Source organism: Canis lupus, chromosome 3 (assembly GCF_011100685.1).
Source record: "Canis lupus familiaris isolate Mischka breed German Shepherd chromosome 3, alternate assembly UU_Cfam_GSD_1.0, whole genome shotgun sequence".
NCBI classification, from domain to species: domain Eukaryota; kingdom Metazoa; phylum Chordata; class Mammalia; order Carnivora; family Canidae; genus Canis; species Canis lupus.
This window is the reverse complement of record NC_049224.1, coordinates 88,519,200-88,538,069: the sequence shown is the minus strand read 5'-3', so window position 1 is coordinate 88,538,069 and position 18,870 is coordinate 88,519,200. Positions and strand designations below refer to the sequence as shown.

The 18,870-nt window shown below is 42.0% G+C and overlaps 1 protein-coding gene and 2 long non-coding RNA genes across 16 annotated transcripts in view; 1 reads left to right on the top strand and 2 right to left on the bottom strand.

The window, feature by feature from the left end:
• The window catches only part of LOC119871270, a 111,670-nt gene extending 97,756 nt beyond the window's left edge, over positions 1 to 13,914 (bottom strand). For 2 of the 12 annotated variants that reach the window (XR_005357391.1, XR_005357396.1), the window contains exon 1: positions 13,216 to 13,895. This is a non-coding gene — a long non-coding RNA (uncharacterized LOC119871270). Of the gene's footprint in view, positions 1 to 11,207; positions 11,313 to 12,553; positions 12,833 to 13,215 lie in introns of those variants that run through there. The other 10 variants (XR_005357390.1, XR_005357384.1, XR_005357393.1 and 7 more) reach the window with 9 other exon arrangements.
• The window catches only part of KCNIP4 (potassium voltage-gated channel interacting protein 4), a 1,126,248-nt gene that overhangs the window by 955,889 nt on the left and 151,489 nt on the right, over positions 1 to 18,870 (bottom strand). The window lies entirely within an intron of this gene.
• LOC111095320 overlaps positions 12,631 to 18,870 on the top strand; it is a 28,165-nt gene continuing 21,925 nt past the window's right edge. The window contains exons 1-3 of one of the 2 annotated variants that reach the window (XR_005357398.1): positions 12,677 to 12,826; positions 13,203 to 13,450; positions 13,999 to 14,273. This is a non-coding gene — a long non-coding RNA (uncharacterized LOC111095320). Of the gene's footprint in view, positions 12,827 to 13,202; positions 14,274 to 18,870 lie in introns of both variants that reach the window. The other variant, XR_005357397.1, reaches the window with a different exon arrangement.

The window sequence follows — 18,870 nt, the reverse complement described above, 5'->3', positions numbered from 1 at the left end:
GACGGGCACTGAGGGGGGCACTTGACGGGATGAGCACTGGGTGTTATTCTGTATGTTGGTAAATTGAACACAATAAAAAATAAATTTATTGTTTAAAAAAAATAGAAAATAGAAAGCTACTCCAGTAGCATCAGGAAGGAAACTGAGATGCTGCTTTCTATTTCTAATTATTCAATTTGTGAATGTTCTCACATGTCTACTGGCCATTTCTATTTCCTCATTTCTAAAATTCCTTAGGCTTTCACATCAGGTTTCTGTTTTAGTGTTTGTACCACAATAGAAGAAAATCAACAAAATTGACCCTGCTTTGGGTGTGTATGGCAAATATTTCCCCCTGTCATATATCACTTGATTTCATCCACGGTATCTTTCTATTATGTAACTATTTTAAATTTTTATTTAGTCAAATGTATGTCTTCTCCTTCATGTTTTCAACCCTGTGGTTTTACGCTTAGAAATTACTTCTCTGCTCTTGAAATCTGCCTTTATTTTACTTCAGAGAAAATTGTTCACATTTCCTTTTCTATGCCAGAAAGGTTGATCTAGATGGTTCCCTATGAAAGTTCATAAAGTCACCTGGCATAAGAAGGAAGGTGAACCTGTAAATCATTATCACATCGTGGCCCCTGTCTTGCCTGCACCTGTGTGAATTAGGACGCTGATGTGCAAAATATTTTGAGGACATTTATAAGGAAGCTCTTAATGTAAATGGGCTAGCTCTGTTCCACAGGTGTCCTCATTCATGCTCACAAGCTATGTTCAAATAAAAGTCATATCTTATGTCAAATAAAAACCCACCCTAAAATTCAACCACAAACAAATGCAAGTTTCTATTATTGTGAGACTAATAAAATGAGAAGGGACCCTAGGCAGAGAGCAGATTGACTCATACTTCAAGAAGTATGCTTTAACAAGCATCTCGCATGATAGGAAATTCCTGCATTGATCACACAGTGAAGGAGAAAGGGTAGTGAACAACAAGAAATATCACAAACTGAGGCTCTAGCAACACTGTGACCTACCAAAAAAAAAAAAAAATCATCTAATTTTTCCCTCCCTGAGTCTCCTTTCCTTCTGCAAAAACTGAAGTAATTCACATTGGTGATTTCAAAATTGTCTGCACTCTGACTCACCATGAATTTCTATTTCTCACACACACTTGGATAATATCTCATCCCGTGTAATAACAGCAATCAATAATCAGTCACCACCATAATACACAACAATCACTTAAGTGCCCTCACACCCCACAAAGCATACAATTTTGAAGAAACAGAATTAAAATGGGAATTGTCACATGCATGTCATACAACCTATGACTACACTGTACTAGTTCTACACTAGGATGCAATGTTGGATGCCTGACATCACCGAACACACCAGTGAATAGAACCGGAATGCCTATTACTTCTGATCACATTTACATATAGACAGATGCTCAGTCTTCAGATACTCACAATCTTACATATGTCAAGACTCATATTATGGACCCTGCCACTAGCAAATGACTGATAATGTATAGGCAGGGAAATATATACTCTATCACTCTGGTATCATTTTAATGAGTCCTCTACAAACTCAGGACTTTCCTGGATTAGGTTTTTTTTTTTTTTTTTTTTTTTTTTTTTTTTTTTTAGCATTTCGTGCGTCTTATTCTTGAATGATCTTATCACATATAGATACTTTTTAGGACTTCCTTCTTTCATTCAGCACTATTGACTACATGTGAGTACCCCCCTTGCCCAAATTCATGTTAAATCCTAACTCCCCATGTGATGGTGGTAGGAGGCACCTCCAGGTGGTAGGAGGAGGTGATCAAGCTGTGAGAATGGGGTTCTCATGAAGGGGATTAGTGTCCCTATAAGAAGAGACTCCAGAGAGGTCCATCCCCACTCCACCATGTGAGGACACAGTAAGAAGATGGCCATCGATGAACCAGGAGGCGAATGCTCACCGGACACCAAATCTGGCAGTGTCCTTGACCTTACACTTCCCAACCACCAGACTGTAAGAAATAAACTTCTGTTTCTGAGCCAACCAGCCTGTGGTATTTTGTTATAGCAATTTGATGGCCTAAGATATGTATCCATTAATAAAAGTTGAAGTTATTCTTTAAATGTCCAAATCAAGAGGAAGATGTGCCTATAAAATTTGTAACTTTAGATTGTAATCATGGTCAGACTGAAACCCTCAATTTGGGAAAGATAAATGATGGTTTGGTTATTATGATTATGCATAATCCTTTAAAGACAAGTCTAGGACAACGGTCCTGGGCTTACCACGTTGATTTCTCCGTCCTCTCTCTGAGACCAGGTTGCAGGGCAGAAAAGAATGCAAGATTTTTATGACTCTTATAATTAAAAAAAGAAGCCATAAAGCAACTCCTCAAAAAGAATATGTTTATATGTTTTTTTTAAGATTTTATTTATTTATTCATGAGAGAGAGAGAGGCAGAGACACAGGCAGAGGAAGAAGCAGGCTCCATGCAGGGAGCCCGATGTGGGACTCAATCCCAGGACCCTGGGGTCACCCCCTGAGCCAAAGGCAGACGCTCCACTGCTGAGCCACCCAGGCATCCCTGCTTATATGGTTTTATCTGTTTATCTTTCTCGAAACTAAAGTCTCAAAGTTATTCTCATGTCTTGCTTTACAGAAGAGACTCTGCATGTAGATTCTGTAACAGAAAATATTACAAACAGCATGTTTTGGAGCAAATGGAGAAGCGCATTGAACATATTCCTGAAGTATCCCTTGATAAAAATTAAGGTAGGGGCACACCTGCATGGCTCAGTTGAGTTAAGCGACCGACTCTTGATTTTGGTTCAGGGTCATGAGGTTGAGCCCTGCGTCCAGCTCCATGCTAGGCGTGGACTCTGCTTAAGAGTTTCCCTCTCCCTCTGTCCCTCCTCCACCTGCTTACATGCACACTCTCTCTCTCAAGAAAAAAAAATTATAGCATAATGTAAAAATAATAAGACTTGGGATGCCTAGGTGGCTCAGTGGTTGAGCGTCTGCCTTTGGCTCAGGTCATAATCCCGGGGTCCTGAGATCGAGTCCCACATCGGGCTCCCTGCATGGAGCCTGGTTCTCCCTCTGCCTGTGTCTCTGCCTCTCTCTGTGTCTCTCATGAATAAATAAATAAAATCTTTAAAAATAATAGTAATAGGGCATCCCGGGTGGCTCAGCGGTTTGGCGCCTGCCTTCGGTCCAGGGTGTGATCCTGGAGTCCTGGGATCGAGTCCCGCATGGTGCTCCCTGCGTGGAGTCTGCTTCTCCCTCCACCTGTGTCTCTGCTCTCCCTCTCTCTCTGTGTCTCTCATGAATAGATAAATAAAATCTTTTAAAAAATAATAATAATAAGACTTCTTGAGGAACTAAGCTCATATGACCGAAATATACTCAAATGTAGTAGTAGTAGTAGTAGTAGTAGTAGTAGTAGTAGTAGTAGTAGTAATATCAACTAAACTGATTGACTTCTCACTCTGCACCAGCTGCCCCCCTAGTCAGGCTGCCCGTGTGCAAATCCCAGCTCAATCACTTACTGGCTATATGACCTTGGATTAAGTTTTGTGTGTTTATTTTGTGTATATCTGTGGCAGATACTAGAACCTGCTGTTATTATACAATTGATGCTTGGCTCTTCCACATCGTCTGTCTCATTAATTTCTCGACAACAAGAGTTTCTGTGATGAAAAACAAAACACGGCATTCCCCCCAGCAAGATATTTAGATATGTTTAAGCATTCTGCTTTCATCTTTATATGTATGGCCATTGTAAGGCTATTATAAACCTACAGCCGTGATGCCGAAGTGTAATCTAGAGCGAGGGTCACAAAACACAGCAAACAAGGATGGTAACTCTGTTAGCATTTCAAAAGCGTAACAATACTTCGAGCCCAGATTTTCCTGCCACGGTAACTATAAAGCCTGAAGAATATAAATATAAAAAGATGGGAGATGTTATTGCTGAAAAGTGAAGCCTGTAAGAAAGTGCATGTCACAACTGCTGAAAGACATAGTGATTTCAGAAGAGACGCATACTTAGTAAATATTGTGAAAACAGATCTGAGATTCTAGTTAAAGATAGCAGGCCAAATACAGACATTCCCTCCACAAATAGCCACGAAAATGAAAACACAGTAGTTTTTAAATAGTATGTACAGAGACTGGCAGAGAACAGAAGAGAATAAAATTTCTGAAGCTGGAAATGTGAGGATGTGTGGAATCTGATTTTTGTCACTTGAGGAAATGGAATCTTTACCAAGCAGTGCAACAGGATTTGCTTGCTTAACTCCCAAAGGGTTCAGTAATTCTTCTCCCTACCTACAGATGGCAGTAAAAAGGGACTTAAAAAAAAAAAAAAATCAGTGAGACCTTCCCCTGGACTTTCATACTCTTGGGAGCTGGGTAATCCACCACCTACTTCTATCACCCTCATCCGCCAAAGACTCGCCATTTAATTTTTTGAGTAGGGTGAAACTGATGGCTCTGGCACTAGATGAAACCACATGCAATTGAAATAAGGGTACCATATTAAACAGAGGAGAGATTCAGAGGAAGAGCTTATAATTAATATTGAGACCCTGCAGCCTCTCTACTACCCACCCACAGGAGCTGACAGATTAAAATAAAAGAAATTTATTCTCTCACAGAGGGCTCTTCCAGGCCCAGAAGTCCAAAAATTAAGAAGTGGGTAGGGTTGGTTCCTTCAAAGGGAGAATCCATCCCATGTCTCCTCCTGAGCTTTTAGAGTTGGTTACTCACAATCCTTGGTGCTCCTTAGCTAGCGGTTGTTCTCCAATCATTGCCTCTATCTTCACATGCCCTCTTCTGTGTATGCCTCTCTGTCTTCTCCTTTTTTGTGTCTTAAAAGATAATCTCGTTGAATTTAGGACCCATCCTAATCCACAAGGACTTCATCTCTACCCTTAACCTTAAATCCATCTGCAAAGATCTTCATCCCAAATAAAGTTAATATTGAGAAGTTCCAGGTACACTGAAGTTTAAAGTGATATTATCCAACCCAGAACATACCCCCAAGAGAAAAGGCCAAAAAAGGTTATTATTGGAGTTGCCCAATGAAATAGCACAGCTGTATTCCCTCTACAGTGAAACTCAGAGGCTTTAATCTCCTCTTCTCCCTCCCCACAGGCCCAGAGCTTTCAATTTGTTGTTGAGTGGCCCACTCTTAAATAGAAATTATGCAGAGATGGAATCTACAAAAATATTCGTGAAATAAGAGAACTTTTTCAAACAGGAACATGCTATTATAAAAAGGGAAAACCATAAGATAAAATTCAATTAAAATTACTATGAAAGTAGAAGGAAAACTCAGTGGAAGTATTAGAAGACAGAACTGAATAAATCTTAGGAAGTGAATGAGATGATGAATAGGATACATAGAAAGGTAAGAAAATTAAAGGATGAGATGAAGAGAGATGATATTTGAGTAGGAGTTCCAGAAAATAGAAAAAAAATAAAAGAGGAAAATAAATAAGAAATAATCCAGTAGGACTTCCCAAGATATAAAAGATATGAAGTCCTAGATTCAAAGTAGAGCAAAGTACAACAAAATGATGAAACTGGACCTCCATTGAGAAACATGGTCATGAAATCTCAAAACACAGGAAATAAAAGAAAATCCTCAGAGATGGGGAAAATAGACTTGAACACAGACAACCAAGCATCAAAATGCAAATAGGCTTCACTAAGGCTAGAAACTAGAGAGTTTGAAGTCTCTTTACATTTCTAAGGAACAAGATTTCTGTGTAAGCCAGGGAAAATCAATGTTGTATGAGGCTCTGAAGCTTACATAATTTGGGAAGGTTCTCTTTAAGAAAAATAATTCAAAATTATAAACACAAAATTAGACACAAGGGTCTTGAAAGTGACCCATGCATATGAAAGGTCCTAAAGCATAGCTTCTTTCAATTTTGCAGCATATCTGCTTTCAGATCCAGAATCCTATAAACATTCAGACTATCAGAAAGTAAGAAGGTAGAAAGTCTAAAAATTGACAACACTAAGTCCCGAGTACCCATTCACAAAAGCCTCCTGAAGGAAATCCTTCACTAAATATCCTGTTGGGATGGAATCATTAGGGATCGTAATGGTGATGGTGGTTACGTGAATCTACACCTGTAATAAAGTGACAGGGAACTACATGTTCACATCATTACAATGTCAGTTTCCTGGTTTTAATATTTTGCTGAAGTTACATAAAATGTAACAACTGGGGGAAACAGTGAGGGTACCTCTCAGCCCTATCTTGGAAAATTCCTGTTACATTATAATTGATTCAAATTAAAAGAGTCAGACAAATGCAAAAAGAAAGAAATCCAAGAAATAGGAATCCAACACAAGAGAGAGGCAAAGGGAAGTGCAGGGTCAACCTTTATAACAGAACTAAATGCGAATAAATGTGGATGAAAAATTCTTTGAAAGATAGCTCCAAAAAGGTGAAATTGATAAAAGAAAATGTGAAGTGTTTGATCACTTTGAAAGAGTGGTTAGAAAACTGACAGAGTTTAAAGATGAATTAATATCAAATGCATATAAAACTAAAACAAACCAAAAATAGGAGACATCTTCAGAAAAAAAGGAAAGGATGTAACAGGCAGGAAACACAGGTATAATTATATAGGTTCAGATATCAGTGTTTACAACCATAATAATGTAAACACTGAAAACTTGTTTATCCAAAACAAAATTATAGTAGAAATATGAAAGTATAATAAATGCACATATTGGAGGCGTAGGTAAAGAGCTAAATTCCTATCTTCCACCGAGGTAATTCAAGAGATAACATTCAAGACCAGACAAGTAGTAACAGCAGAACTACACCACGTGACCAAAGAGACAATATGTTGAAAGCACTGGGAGAAGAGGCTGTTGCTTCTCATAATGAACTTTATGTATTTATCCAAAGCTCTAAATGCATATAAAAGCCACTGCGTGGCTCAGTTGGTTAAGTGTCTGACTTCAGGTCCGGTCATGACCTCAGGGTCCTGGAATCAGCCCCGCGTTGGGCTCCCTGCTTAACGGGGAGTCTGCTAAAGAAATAAATTGAATCTCAAAAACAAACAAACATACCATGGCTCCAACAAATTCTGTACCCTACCATTGTATATATAATAGCAACTTAAAAACCTTTCAAATGACCACAAACTTTCATCTTAAACTTACAGAAAATTTGCTGATTTTTGAAAAATAGATGTTTATATTTTAAATAAAAATGAAGAGTTATTTTTAAAGAAAACTTACAGAAAATTTGCTGATTTTTGAAAAATAGATGTTTATATTTTAAATAAAAATGAAGAGTTATTTTTAAAGACGCTGTGGAAGTCAGTAATGTCTTCAGTGTCCCAATATTCTAAGAGGTCAACCTGCCGAACACTGAAACGTCTGCCCGGAATGTCTTCTGGAAACCACACAACATGACGTATTTTTTAATGTAAGACGCAAATTATAAGGAGATGTCAAAAACCTCAAGGATGTAATGATTAAGCTAAACCCTGTATCCCCATACATTTTCATTTGGAACAATCTGATGGAAATCCAACCACGTCAAATGGAAATGGAGAATTTATCATCAACAAGTACAACTGCTGGCTCCTTCCCACAGCAGCATTTTCATTTATCTTATCGTGATCGTGTCCTAAATTTAGTTTCTTCTTTACTCTTTACCAGAGTAAATTTGATCAACTATCTCGGAGTCAACGTTGAGTTGATGTTAATTTAATAATTCCCAACCCTTCATGACCAAGTGTCATTTCTTGCATCCAAATGGTCTTTTAAGCTAACTCAGCTGAATGTAAAGCAGGAATAAAGTTGCTTGGGAACTATAAAGATCCATTATTGACTGCCCCCACTCCTACTCCACCCCTCCCTAACAACGGGTCATTTAAACTGTATGTTTGCACAACAGTGGAGTTGGATTAATTTGGTCATCTAAATTTGCAGTGTTCAATTCCTACCATGTATCAGAATCAGTTGGAGAGCTTGTTAAAAACAAAACAAAACAAAACAAAACAAAACAAAACAAAACAAAAAACGGATGCACAGAGCACTTACCCAGAGACCTTTGGTGTTGTTAGTAGCAGCTTTACTAAAATACAGTTCCTATCCCATGGAAACTGACCATTTTATAGTGTCCCATTCATTGGATTTTAGTATACACACAGGGCTGTGCAACTCTCATCACAATACATTTTAGAATATTTTTTATCATTCAGAAAAATCCCCCACAGCAATTACCTATCATCCTAACCTTCCCCTCTCCAAGCCCTATGTAAGCACTAATCTACTTTCCAACTCTATGGATTTGCTTGTTTTGGACACTTCATACACATGGAACCAAAAAAACACATAGCCTTTTGTGTCCAGATTCCTTAATGTAGCAGAAAGTTCATCACAGTTATAGAATGAATCAGAATCTCATTCCCTTTTATTGCCAAAGAATACTCAATCACATGGATGTATCAAATTGTATTTATCCATTCATTAGTCACTAAGTTCTTAGTCACTAGGTCACATTAGTTACTAAGAGCTCTATGTTTTCTCTGTCATTTCTTTCTCACAACTCTATGAAAAAGGTGTTATTAACCCAATTTTACAGATGAGAAGTTGACGATCTAAATGGTTAACTTGTGCAGGATCCTTGCACAAGATGTGTTCCCAAAACCATCTGTCTCCTAAATTTCTGATCTTCTCATTAATCCTCTTGCCTTCCCATTACAACACTTCCCATGACAACCTCCAGAGCTGAAACTATATTGGAGAGGTACCATACTTTAAAATCTGAAAGAAAAGTTGCATGTTTTCCAGCCACTACTAATTATTCATTTTTTAATGTATTTATTCATTCAATATTCAGTGTTGATTCTGCACCAAGCACCATACTGAGCATTGGGCATATAACTGCAGAGCTATCTTCTGAGAGCTGATATTCCACTAGAGGAAGCAGGTATTTAATGCAATAATCCCAGATATAAATTCATATATAAAAACTCTAATAAAAAAAAATCTGGTGCCAATTAGAGTATCCAGGGTTTGCATTTTTATAGACATTTACCTGTATGCCATCATGTCCATCAGGAACTGTCCCTCCTCACCGGTGATGTGCTGGGAAGGGCAGGCCAATCACAGTATCCCAAATCTAGCCAAGGAACTGGTATCCTGACTCAGCTTGGTTTCTCATAGTATATATAACACATACCTGGCCACAGTCAATATATAAAGGACAGGCATAAGACCGGAGCTGCAGAGACCAATATCCTTCCATAGTCTACCACCAGCCAGGGAAGGCTAAGTTATGTCATGGTAAGAACAAACCAGAAAATCAGAGCAGCTTAAACCAGCAAAGTATGGTTTTCCCTCACGTGACACCTCCATCACAGTCAACATGGAGACTCTGCTTACTGCAGCCCCTTAGAAGCCTGGATGGAAGAAGTTGCATATGCTTCCCTGATCCCAGAGGGGGGGGGAAAGGAAAAGAAAAGAAGAGGAGAGGAGAGGAGAGGAGAGGAGAGGAGAGGAGAGGAGAGGAGAGGAGAGGCATAGAGAGAGAGATTAGGAAGATCTCGCCCTACCTATATATCCATCCCCCTCCTCTCCCTCCTCTCCTCTCCTCCTCTCCTCTCCTCTCCTCTCCTCTCCTCCTCCTCCCTCTCTCCTCCCTCCTCTCCTCTCTCCTCTCCCTCTCTCCTCTCCTCTCCGCCCTCCTCCTCTCTCCCCTTCCTTCTCCTCTCCTCTCCTCTCCTCTCTCTCCTCGCCTCTCCTCTCCTCTCTTCCTCTTCTTCTTCTCTTCTTCTTCCTCTCTCCTCTCCCTCCTCTCCTCTCCTCTCCTCCTCCCCTCCTCCCTCTCCCTCTCCCTCCCTCTCCCTCCTCCCTCCTCTCCCTCTCTCTCCTCTCCTCTCCTCTCCTCTCCGCCTCTCCTCTCCTCTCCTCTCCTCTCCTCTCCTCTCTCTCCTCTCCTCTCTCTCCCTCTCCTCTCCTCTCCTCTCCTCTCCTCTCCGTCTCCTCTCTCCTCCTCTCCTCTCTCTCCCCTCTCCCCTCTCCTCTCCTCTCCTCTCCTCTCCCTCCTCTCCTCTCCTCTTCCTCTCCTCTCCTCTCCTCCTCTCTCCTCTCCTCTCCTCTCCCCCTCCTCTCCCTCCTCGTCCTCTCCTCCTCTCCTCTCCCTCCCCTGCTCTCCTTCTCTTCGCTTCTCTTCTCTTTCTTTTCTTTTTCTTTTCTTTTCTTTTCGTTTCTTTCTTTTCCTTTCTTTTTTCTTTCCTTTCCTTTCCCGTTCTTTCCTTTCCTTTCCTTTCCACCCCTTTCCTTTACCATCTTTCCTTTCCTTTCCCTTCCCTTTTCCTTTCCCCACTTCCCTTTCCCTCTCCGTACTCTATTTCACTCGCCCGGGTTATTTAGATAATCTGATTTGATGGGTATATCGGGACCGTGGAATTATGTCCGATGTCGGTATTCCGCTATATGTAGACGTGAAGGTAGAAGGGATACAAATAATGTTGGGTAATATGATATGGTCGTAAGAATTATAAGGTGGTGGTTAAACCCTCCCTGGCTCACCCCTGAGAAACACTCTACTTCTTTGGTCAAAGCAAGTCATCTGCCATGGCTGAGCTCAAAAGGAAGCAGCGTAAATTCTGCTTGTGAGAAGAGACACAAAATTCCTCTGGGGTTCCTATTTTCTTTTCCATTTGTTACATCGAGATGACCTAAGCATAGAAGTGTCGATAGTTAAGTTCTTCCATTACCACACGAAGGAACCCACCTATCCAATGAGGCCAAATGTAAAAACACAAAGCCTGAGAGACGGAGTTCAGGAGAGCCATGGGAGCCGCAGGCCAGCTGTAACCCCAGGACTTCCCTGTTGTGTGAGACAACAGCATCCGTGATGTCTTGTCTCTTAACCCAGTTAGAAGTGGGTGCCTAGGGGCACCTGGGTGGCTCGGTTGGTTAAGTGTCTACCTTCAGCTCAAGTCATGGTCCTTAGGTGCCCATGGTGGGATGAGGTCCGGAGCTGAGCTCCCTGCTCAGCTGGGAGTCTGCTTCTCCCTCTGCCCTCTCCCCCTGCTCATGTGCACATGCTCTCTCTCACTCTCTCATACACACATGCTCTCTCTAATAAATAGATAAAATCTTAAAAAAAAAAAAGAAAGAAAGAAATGAGCTTCTATTACTTGTAACCAACAGTGCTCACTCACATCAAGCTTGTCTGGATGGTCAGGACATGATAAACTGCGAACCGAGACAATCAAAGATGATACAGGATCACCAAGTGACTGTATGAGTGCCAACCTTCATCATCCTCCTATCCACATCAGCACAAAAGGATTATGACATCTACCTTGTAAGTTCTTATGAGGATAAAAAGAGTTCTTACATTAAGCAATGCCAGTCGCCATCTGCCACCTAGCAGGTGTTCCTTAAAATCTATGTCTCTGTTGCTTCCTTGCTTCTGTCTTTCTGCCTTATTCCTTCCTCCTGCCTTCCCAAGGCTAAAAACCACAAAGTATTTCATCTTTATGTTGCTGTCACCCAATTGTGTTTAAACCGGGTTTAAGAAGTACCGATGAAATGAAGGGGGGTGCCCAGGACTGAGGGGGCTGAGAGCAGAAATATTGTAAGCACAAGGAAAATCCAAACAAACTGAAGCCTGGGCTCTGACCCCTGAAGCCACAAGCGGTGAGGGTGCATCATCCTTTCACCGAACGGGGGAGAGGTGATTCCTGCTGTGTGTGCTGGCTGCACACCCCGCTAGACCGCAGTAAGAAACGCTGGATAACTGTCTGCATCTCTGCAAATACTTCTCTGGTTTGTCCAGGATAATCTCATCGCTCAGGCCAAAGGCAGAGCAGAGCGTGGGACTGGGGAATCTAGCATCGACTTCAATGCATCATTGTCTCTTACTGTCTTTTTTATTTATAACTTTGCAATAAATTAACTGCCACATATACCATGCAGTTCAGGGCAGAAGATGCACAGTTTGTATCAAATCCATCTTTAGGTGCCCTGAGATGACTCCATCCCAGCAAGAAGTGACAAAGAACAACAAAGCATTTGGTCAGCATTAAGACTAAAAGTAAAAAGCATTAAATACGTATTTCTTCCACAAAAACATATTAAAGCTCTGATTGTCTTATAAGCGTGTTCTATGAACCTTTACATCCATTGTAAAGCTTTTCATCTACTACTAAAATTACTCGCCATACGTTTTAAGGAGGTCAAATTTATAGTATACTTGTTTTGCTCACCTCAAAGCTTAAAACAAAGAAGGGGACTCTATGTTACACATTTATTATACATTCATTTGTGTGTTTTTGACTTATTTATTTAGTGAGGGATTATAGAAACAGTAATAGGTTTATTCTGTAAACATGTATTTTTATGTATATTGCATCAATTTGTATACTGTCAAGGATTAAGAATAACAGTAATAAGTGGTTATACTTCATTGGCCTTATAAATCTAGAAAACACTGGAATGAACATGTTTTCTTTCTCACGGACAGCTTATAAAGAGGATAGAACAAATAAGATCATCAACTTACGAAGGAAGAAACCGAGACCTGGCTTTATCAAGCAGTTGGCCAGCAACTGCCTACTAGTAAGTGCCCCTGCTAAGACTGGAACCCGGGTCTTTGACTGGTCATCACCATTGTGAAGACGACAGAGCCAGCCTGGGCCTGAATCTTGGTGCCACTTCTCGCTAACCACGAGACCTGGGCTAAGCCACTTCACCCCCTGTGCTTGGGTTTCTCCACTTGTACGATGAGGTTAATAATAATGACTCCCTGTGAGCATGAAATGAGCCTCTGGACATGGTGAGCTCTGGAATATTCTCTGGTTCTACCCATTCAGAACCCTTCTCACTACATCACAGTGCCTCATGGGCCAGTGATTTATTTTCAAATATTTTATAGATTTGAGATACAAATAAACCTGGATTTGAGTTTTGTCTTTGATACTTACCATTATCATGATAAGTCATTATTATAATGACTTTGGGCATTTTACAAAAGCTCACGGAACCCACTGCCTCATCAACAAATAATCATCTCTTCATACAAATGTTATCTGTGTTAAACAACGTAATCTTCTAACTCATTTAGCATGTGCTCAGCGGGGGCCAAGCACACTGTTAATGGGAATGACCGTCACCTAACACATATTAACTAACATCTAACAATATTTCTACAGCTGAAGGTCTTACCTGTGGTGACAGGGCCTTTAACCTCATGAAAAGCCAGCCCTCTCGGAGGATTCCTTGAAAATCCGAAGGAATGTTGAACAAGGCAAGTTGCCTCATCAACCGTTGCCATGGCCTCCGCTCCCATCTTTCTTCCTCCCTGGTGGCAACCGTTTTGGGCAATAGGGGAATCCCGTGAAAGACTCTGCATGGAGGGGCAGGGGTCAAGGAGTCCTGCTGATGTAGTTTTGGAATGTAGGTGAGGTTTGATGGGATGGGGTCTGGAGCTGACGACCAAGAAAGAATTCTTGAGATGTCTTTGGTGCAAAATGGTGGTTTTATTAAAGCACGAAGACAGGACTGCTGCCCCAGGGTTGTGAGGGGCAGCTCATTATATCCCGGGAGTTGAAGGAGATAAGGAAAAGGGAGATTTTTAAAGAAATTTCATATGCTAAGGAGGACCTACAAGATACTGGAGGCCTCGTCTTTCTGAAAGTTAAGGTTGTTCATTCCTCTAGTAAAGCATTGACATTAAGATAGTTGGGAGGTGCCTTCTGGAAGTTAGGTTATTGACAAGAATGCTTTTTTCTTGTAAATCCCTAAGATGTTTGGTAACCTGAGGGAGACTCATGTCTACAGGACTATAATCTCAATAAATTAACTATTTGTTTTTCCTTTCCCTTAGCTTTAGGGCAGCCAAGAGTGTCTGAGGAATGTCACACACATCCCACCGGGTAGGTGGGTGGGGTCATTTGTGGGGTGTCAGCTTGTGGTTTGTCCTCAGCTAGCCTTCTGTTCCCTCATCAGTGTTACTGGACGCTCAGCGTGGGTCAAACCAATCATGACCATACAACTGAAGGAAGGAAGAAAACCTCTGATGATCATAATACGGTTATTAATGCAAACTGGAATGCTTCTACTGTTGGGGGACCAGGGCTAGCTGAAGACAAGGCACGAGCCTGGGGGAGCACATGGACAAGTCCTCGAAACAGGCAGAGGGACCTTCCTCTACAGACTCAACCGCCTCGATGTTCATACTTCACTAAGGACAGAAGTCATTCTTAGCTGCCCCCCAAGAGCCTGTAAGTCTACTTTAACATACAATATTCCCTTTAGAAAATTCCCTCCATCTCTAAACCCCCGAGGTACATGTTGGCAATCACCCCCCAACACATAGCCCATGATATACATCTGAAGGGTCTCATGACTCATTTTATTAGATGGTAATAAGTGGCCTATTCCCGACAAGAGCCAGCCCCTCAAGGTCCTGGAAACCTTGCTTCCAAAATCCCTTAGAGAGCATGCTATCCTCAAACCCCTCCCAACTCCCGGGTATAAAATCAGTCACCCCTCACAGGCCTGGGGCAGCAGCTCTTCCTGCCCATGGGTCCTGTCCCCGGGCTTTAATAAAACCACCATTTTGCACCAAAGACATCTCAAGGCTTCTTCCTTGGTCATCAGCTCTGGACCTCGCCTATATTCCAAAACTTCATCCCTGCTACCAATACGGATGGCACCAGGCCATTTACTGAATGCCCACTGTTGCCAAGTTCTGCTCTCAGGGAACAATGACTGGAGGACTTACGAACTTTGATTATTCCCATGAGATGAGATGTGGGGAGGTTAAGCAGCTGTCCAAGCTGAGGAGCAGCCGCATTGGAGTTTAAGCCTGCACAGCCGGATGCCAGGAATGAAGGTTAATGATTAGCATCACTTTCTGCTCTACAGCTAACTCTTAGCGTCCCAATTTCGTTAACAGAGGTGCATTCACTGTACAACTTCAAAGCCTCAGCAAATCAGTTTCTAAGACTCTGTGCTTTGCTGAGATGACGTATCCGCTGGTGTCAGAAACGTAAGGCCCTTGTGTCCTGCGTCTTCGCAGTGTCTGATACTCCAAAGCATTTCCAAAAGAAAGCCAAGCTCGAAATATTAAAGGCTGGACTCTGAGTTTATAGTACCTGCTTCCCACAGAATCCCTAAATAACCAGAGGTTGCTTATTTACCTGACAAGCCCTAGGCAACTCTGACAAGTATGACTTGTAAAGCGACAGAGAAGAAATGAGTAATGAGGAGGGGTCCCTGTGGAGCATCACGGCTGTTCAGCAGGGCATGCAGGTTGTCAGGAAGCGGGGTTTCTGCTGCTGACAATGCCCTGAACTGGGCCACAAACTTCGACACAATTCCCTCCTTCTTCATTCTTATACTGAATTTTAGAATTCCACTTTCAAAGACAGGGAAGGACTCGCTCACCAACTGTGCCACGGGAACTTCCTTCAGATCACGTCTCCTACTCCGGGTGGGACAGACAGCAAAGGAGCAAAGGAGAAAACAAATCTATGGGTTCGAAGGCAGGCCACCTACAGATTCCCCAAAAGAAATTTAGAGTGAAGCCCCAGAAGGCGACAGCAGGCCCTGTCGGTCTAATATCTACTGGGACACATTCACCCTTTGGCATAAACCACACAGGACATTTCAAAATCTGGGGACCAAAGCAGCCAAAACCCCCCTAAAAACAACAAAAACTCTATTTTCTGTTTTCTTTATTTTTTCTTAAGATTTTATTTATTTATTCTTGAGAGACACAGAGAGAGGCAGAGACACAGGCAGAGGGAGAAGCAGGCTCCCTGCGGGACCCTGACGTGGGACTTGATTCAGGGACCCCGAGGTCACACCCTGAGCCAAATGCAGATGCGCAATCGCTGAGCCACCCAGGCGTCCCCATTATCAGTTTTCACTGATGAATTTCACATCAATCTAAGAGTAATCCTATTAGTGATGATTAAGTAACTTACTATATAAATAAGGAGATGAAATTTTAAGAGAAATGATGGAAAAAAAAAAAACAGAGTGCTGTTGAATACAGGCTGAAGTGGAACTCAGTTAATTAGCCGAATGACAATGTGGAAGGCGCACAGTTTTTGCCATGTCAATCAAAGACACATCATTCATGTACTAATTAACTACTCAAAGCTCTATGCTAGGAATTGTGAGGAATACAAAGCAGCCTCAGCCCCAGCCCCTAAGCTCCAGAAACCACATCCTCCTTTGCAAGATGGAACCAGATGCATTCACTCTACAACACCTACCCTGTGCCAGGCATGTGACTCGACACCTGAGATATAAAAAAAAGACTAAAGCAGCTTCTTCCCTCAATGACCACACAGCTGGTTTGGAGGAAAAGCCCCACAAATACTGGTGTCTTAGTTCTTTAGTAAGAGTGAGTGCAAAAGTCACCACAAAAGTAGCTACCACTCATGGATGGTTACCACCCCTCCCCACCTCACACAAGCCCTTGGCATCTTCACGGCAACCCGTTACCGTGGATAAGGTCGCATCTTCATCATTGTAGCAAACAAAGTAGCGGAAGTTCAGAGGAGTCAGGAGCTTGCCTGTGGTCACAGAGCTGTAGCAGATATTACAACCTGCTGACCCATTGGTTCCTAAGCTCAGGATTTTCTCCCTGGTTGTGTTACCCCCAGAGGAATCCCATACAATGACAGCCAAGAACAGGGAATGACTGGCTGTGCTGGAGGAATCGGGAGGGCTTCACCGAGGAAGTGACTCCAGGAGATGACAAATCATGACCTGTAGTACTATGAGAAATGTTAAATCCAAATCCATCCTGGCTTAGCATAAATTCTCATTTACTTTTTGAAAGAATGTACCTTTTGAACTTTAATTTTAAAAAAGAGAAAGATAGGACACCTGGGGGGCTCAGTGGTTAAGCACCTGCCTTTGGCTCAGGGCATGACCCCAGGGTCCTGGGATCGAGTCCTGCATTGGGCTCCCTGCATGGAGCCCGCTTCTCCCTCAGCCTGTGTCTCTGCCTCTCTTATGTGTCTCTCGTGAATAAATAAATAAATAACATCTTTTAAAAAACAACAAAAATTTAAAAAATTAAAAAAGAGAAAGAAACGACTTTTGCAATATTTCCTCTGAGCTAACCATTTATTTTAGGAACTAATAATGAAAGGGCTCCCTCTGGCTGGAAAGCTTCCGTCCTGCGCTCCACACACGACCACTAGATGGGGGTAGCCGCACACCCATTCACAGGCCAGCCTGCCACCCGTCACCACCCTTTCAGCAGCTTGTTTCACAATTTAGATTTTCTTTTAAAAATCTAAATTTCCATATTATTATTAGGCACAGCAAGTGGGTCACGGAGGATGGATATGTACGACGATGTGATGTCTTCGCTATATCTGTCTAGGAACTGGATGTGCCTTTCACAGAGAGCTCACGTCTTCCCGACTTGAAAAAGTTTTGTAGGTAGCTTCCTAAAAACCCCCGAAAGTCAAAAACTTTAACTCTGTCTGTGTAGACCACTGCTTTTATGTGCAAGAGGAGCTATTCTATGTGTGCTTACTTTTCCTTTTAAAGTAGGGGTGGCCAAAGATACAGATGCAGTGAAATGCCGGGACACCTGCACCCCAATGTTCACAGCAGCAATGTCCACAACAGCCAAACTGTGGAAGGAGCCTCGGTGTCCATCAACAGATGATGGATAAAGAAGCTGTGGTCTCTGTATACAATGGAATATTACTCAGCCATTAGAAACGACGAATACCCACCATTTGCTTCAACGTGGATGGAACTGGAGGGGATTATGCTGAGGGAAATAACTCAATCGGAGGAGGACAAACATTATATGGCCTCATTCATTTGGGGAGTATAAAAATTAGTGAAGGGGAATAAAGGGAAAGGAGTGAAAATATCAGAGAGGGAGACGGAACATGAGAGACTCCTAACTGGGAAACAAACAAGGGGTAGTGGAAGGGGAGGTGGGTGGGGGGATTGGGGTGACTGGGTGATGGGTACAGAGGGGGGCACTTGGCGGGATGAGCACTGAGTGTTAAGCTAAATGTTGGCAAATTGAACTCCAATAAAAAAATTTAAAAAACAAAACAAAAACCAGGAAAAAAAAAAAAAGCAGGGGTGGGAGAGAATCACATTATGGGAGCCCGATGCTGTTACTCCTTCTATTTAAATAAATAACAGTTTTTAAGGCAATCTGCCCAAATGTTTGCTTTTCAACAATTACTTGCGAAAATGAACGTCAGATTCAGCTTGTGTTTGGTTTAAAGTTAAATTGATTTGAACGCAAGCCCAGAACTGAAAGTTGATTCCTTCACATTTTCAGTCTCGATATCCATTCAACCCTGGGAAGAGCATGGGAATGTTCTTTTGGTGATGAAACCACCATGGAAAGAAGCTCAGGGCATAGGTTCATGGAAAGGGCTCCAGGCAAAGCCATCACGTGGAGGGGCAAATGAAAGGAGGCGGGGAAGAAGGCCCAGACAGCAGGTATCAGGTGTGAGTGACGGAAGACAGGACGAGAGGCTTGGGTGAAAGATGAAGATGATCCAAAGTAAGCACCATGCTCCTAGTCTCAGGAAGCGACCTCGCTGCACAACCACTTCCTGATATGCAAGCCCAGACCTTAAGACATTTTCAAAATCACTTAGGGATGAAAAACCAATGTCATCAATGCTGGAAATATTTATAAGCAACGATTTTTAATACTAAGCCTCTACTCACACTCACTTTATCTTGTTTTTTAGAGCATTGTACGCAGTCCAGTCACATCTCAGAGAGGAATTTAGGAGATTTTAGGAGAGGAATTCACCTTACTGGAACACAGTGATAATTTATATTCCATCGCCCAACTTGAGATTTTTA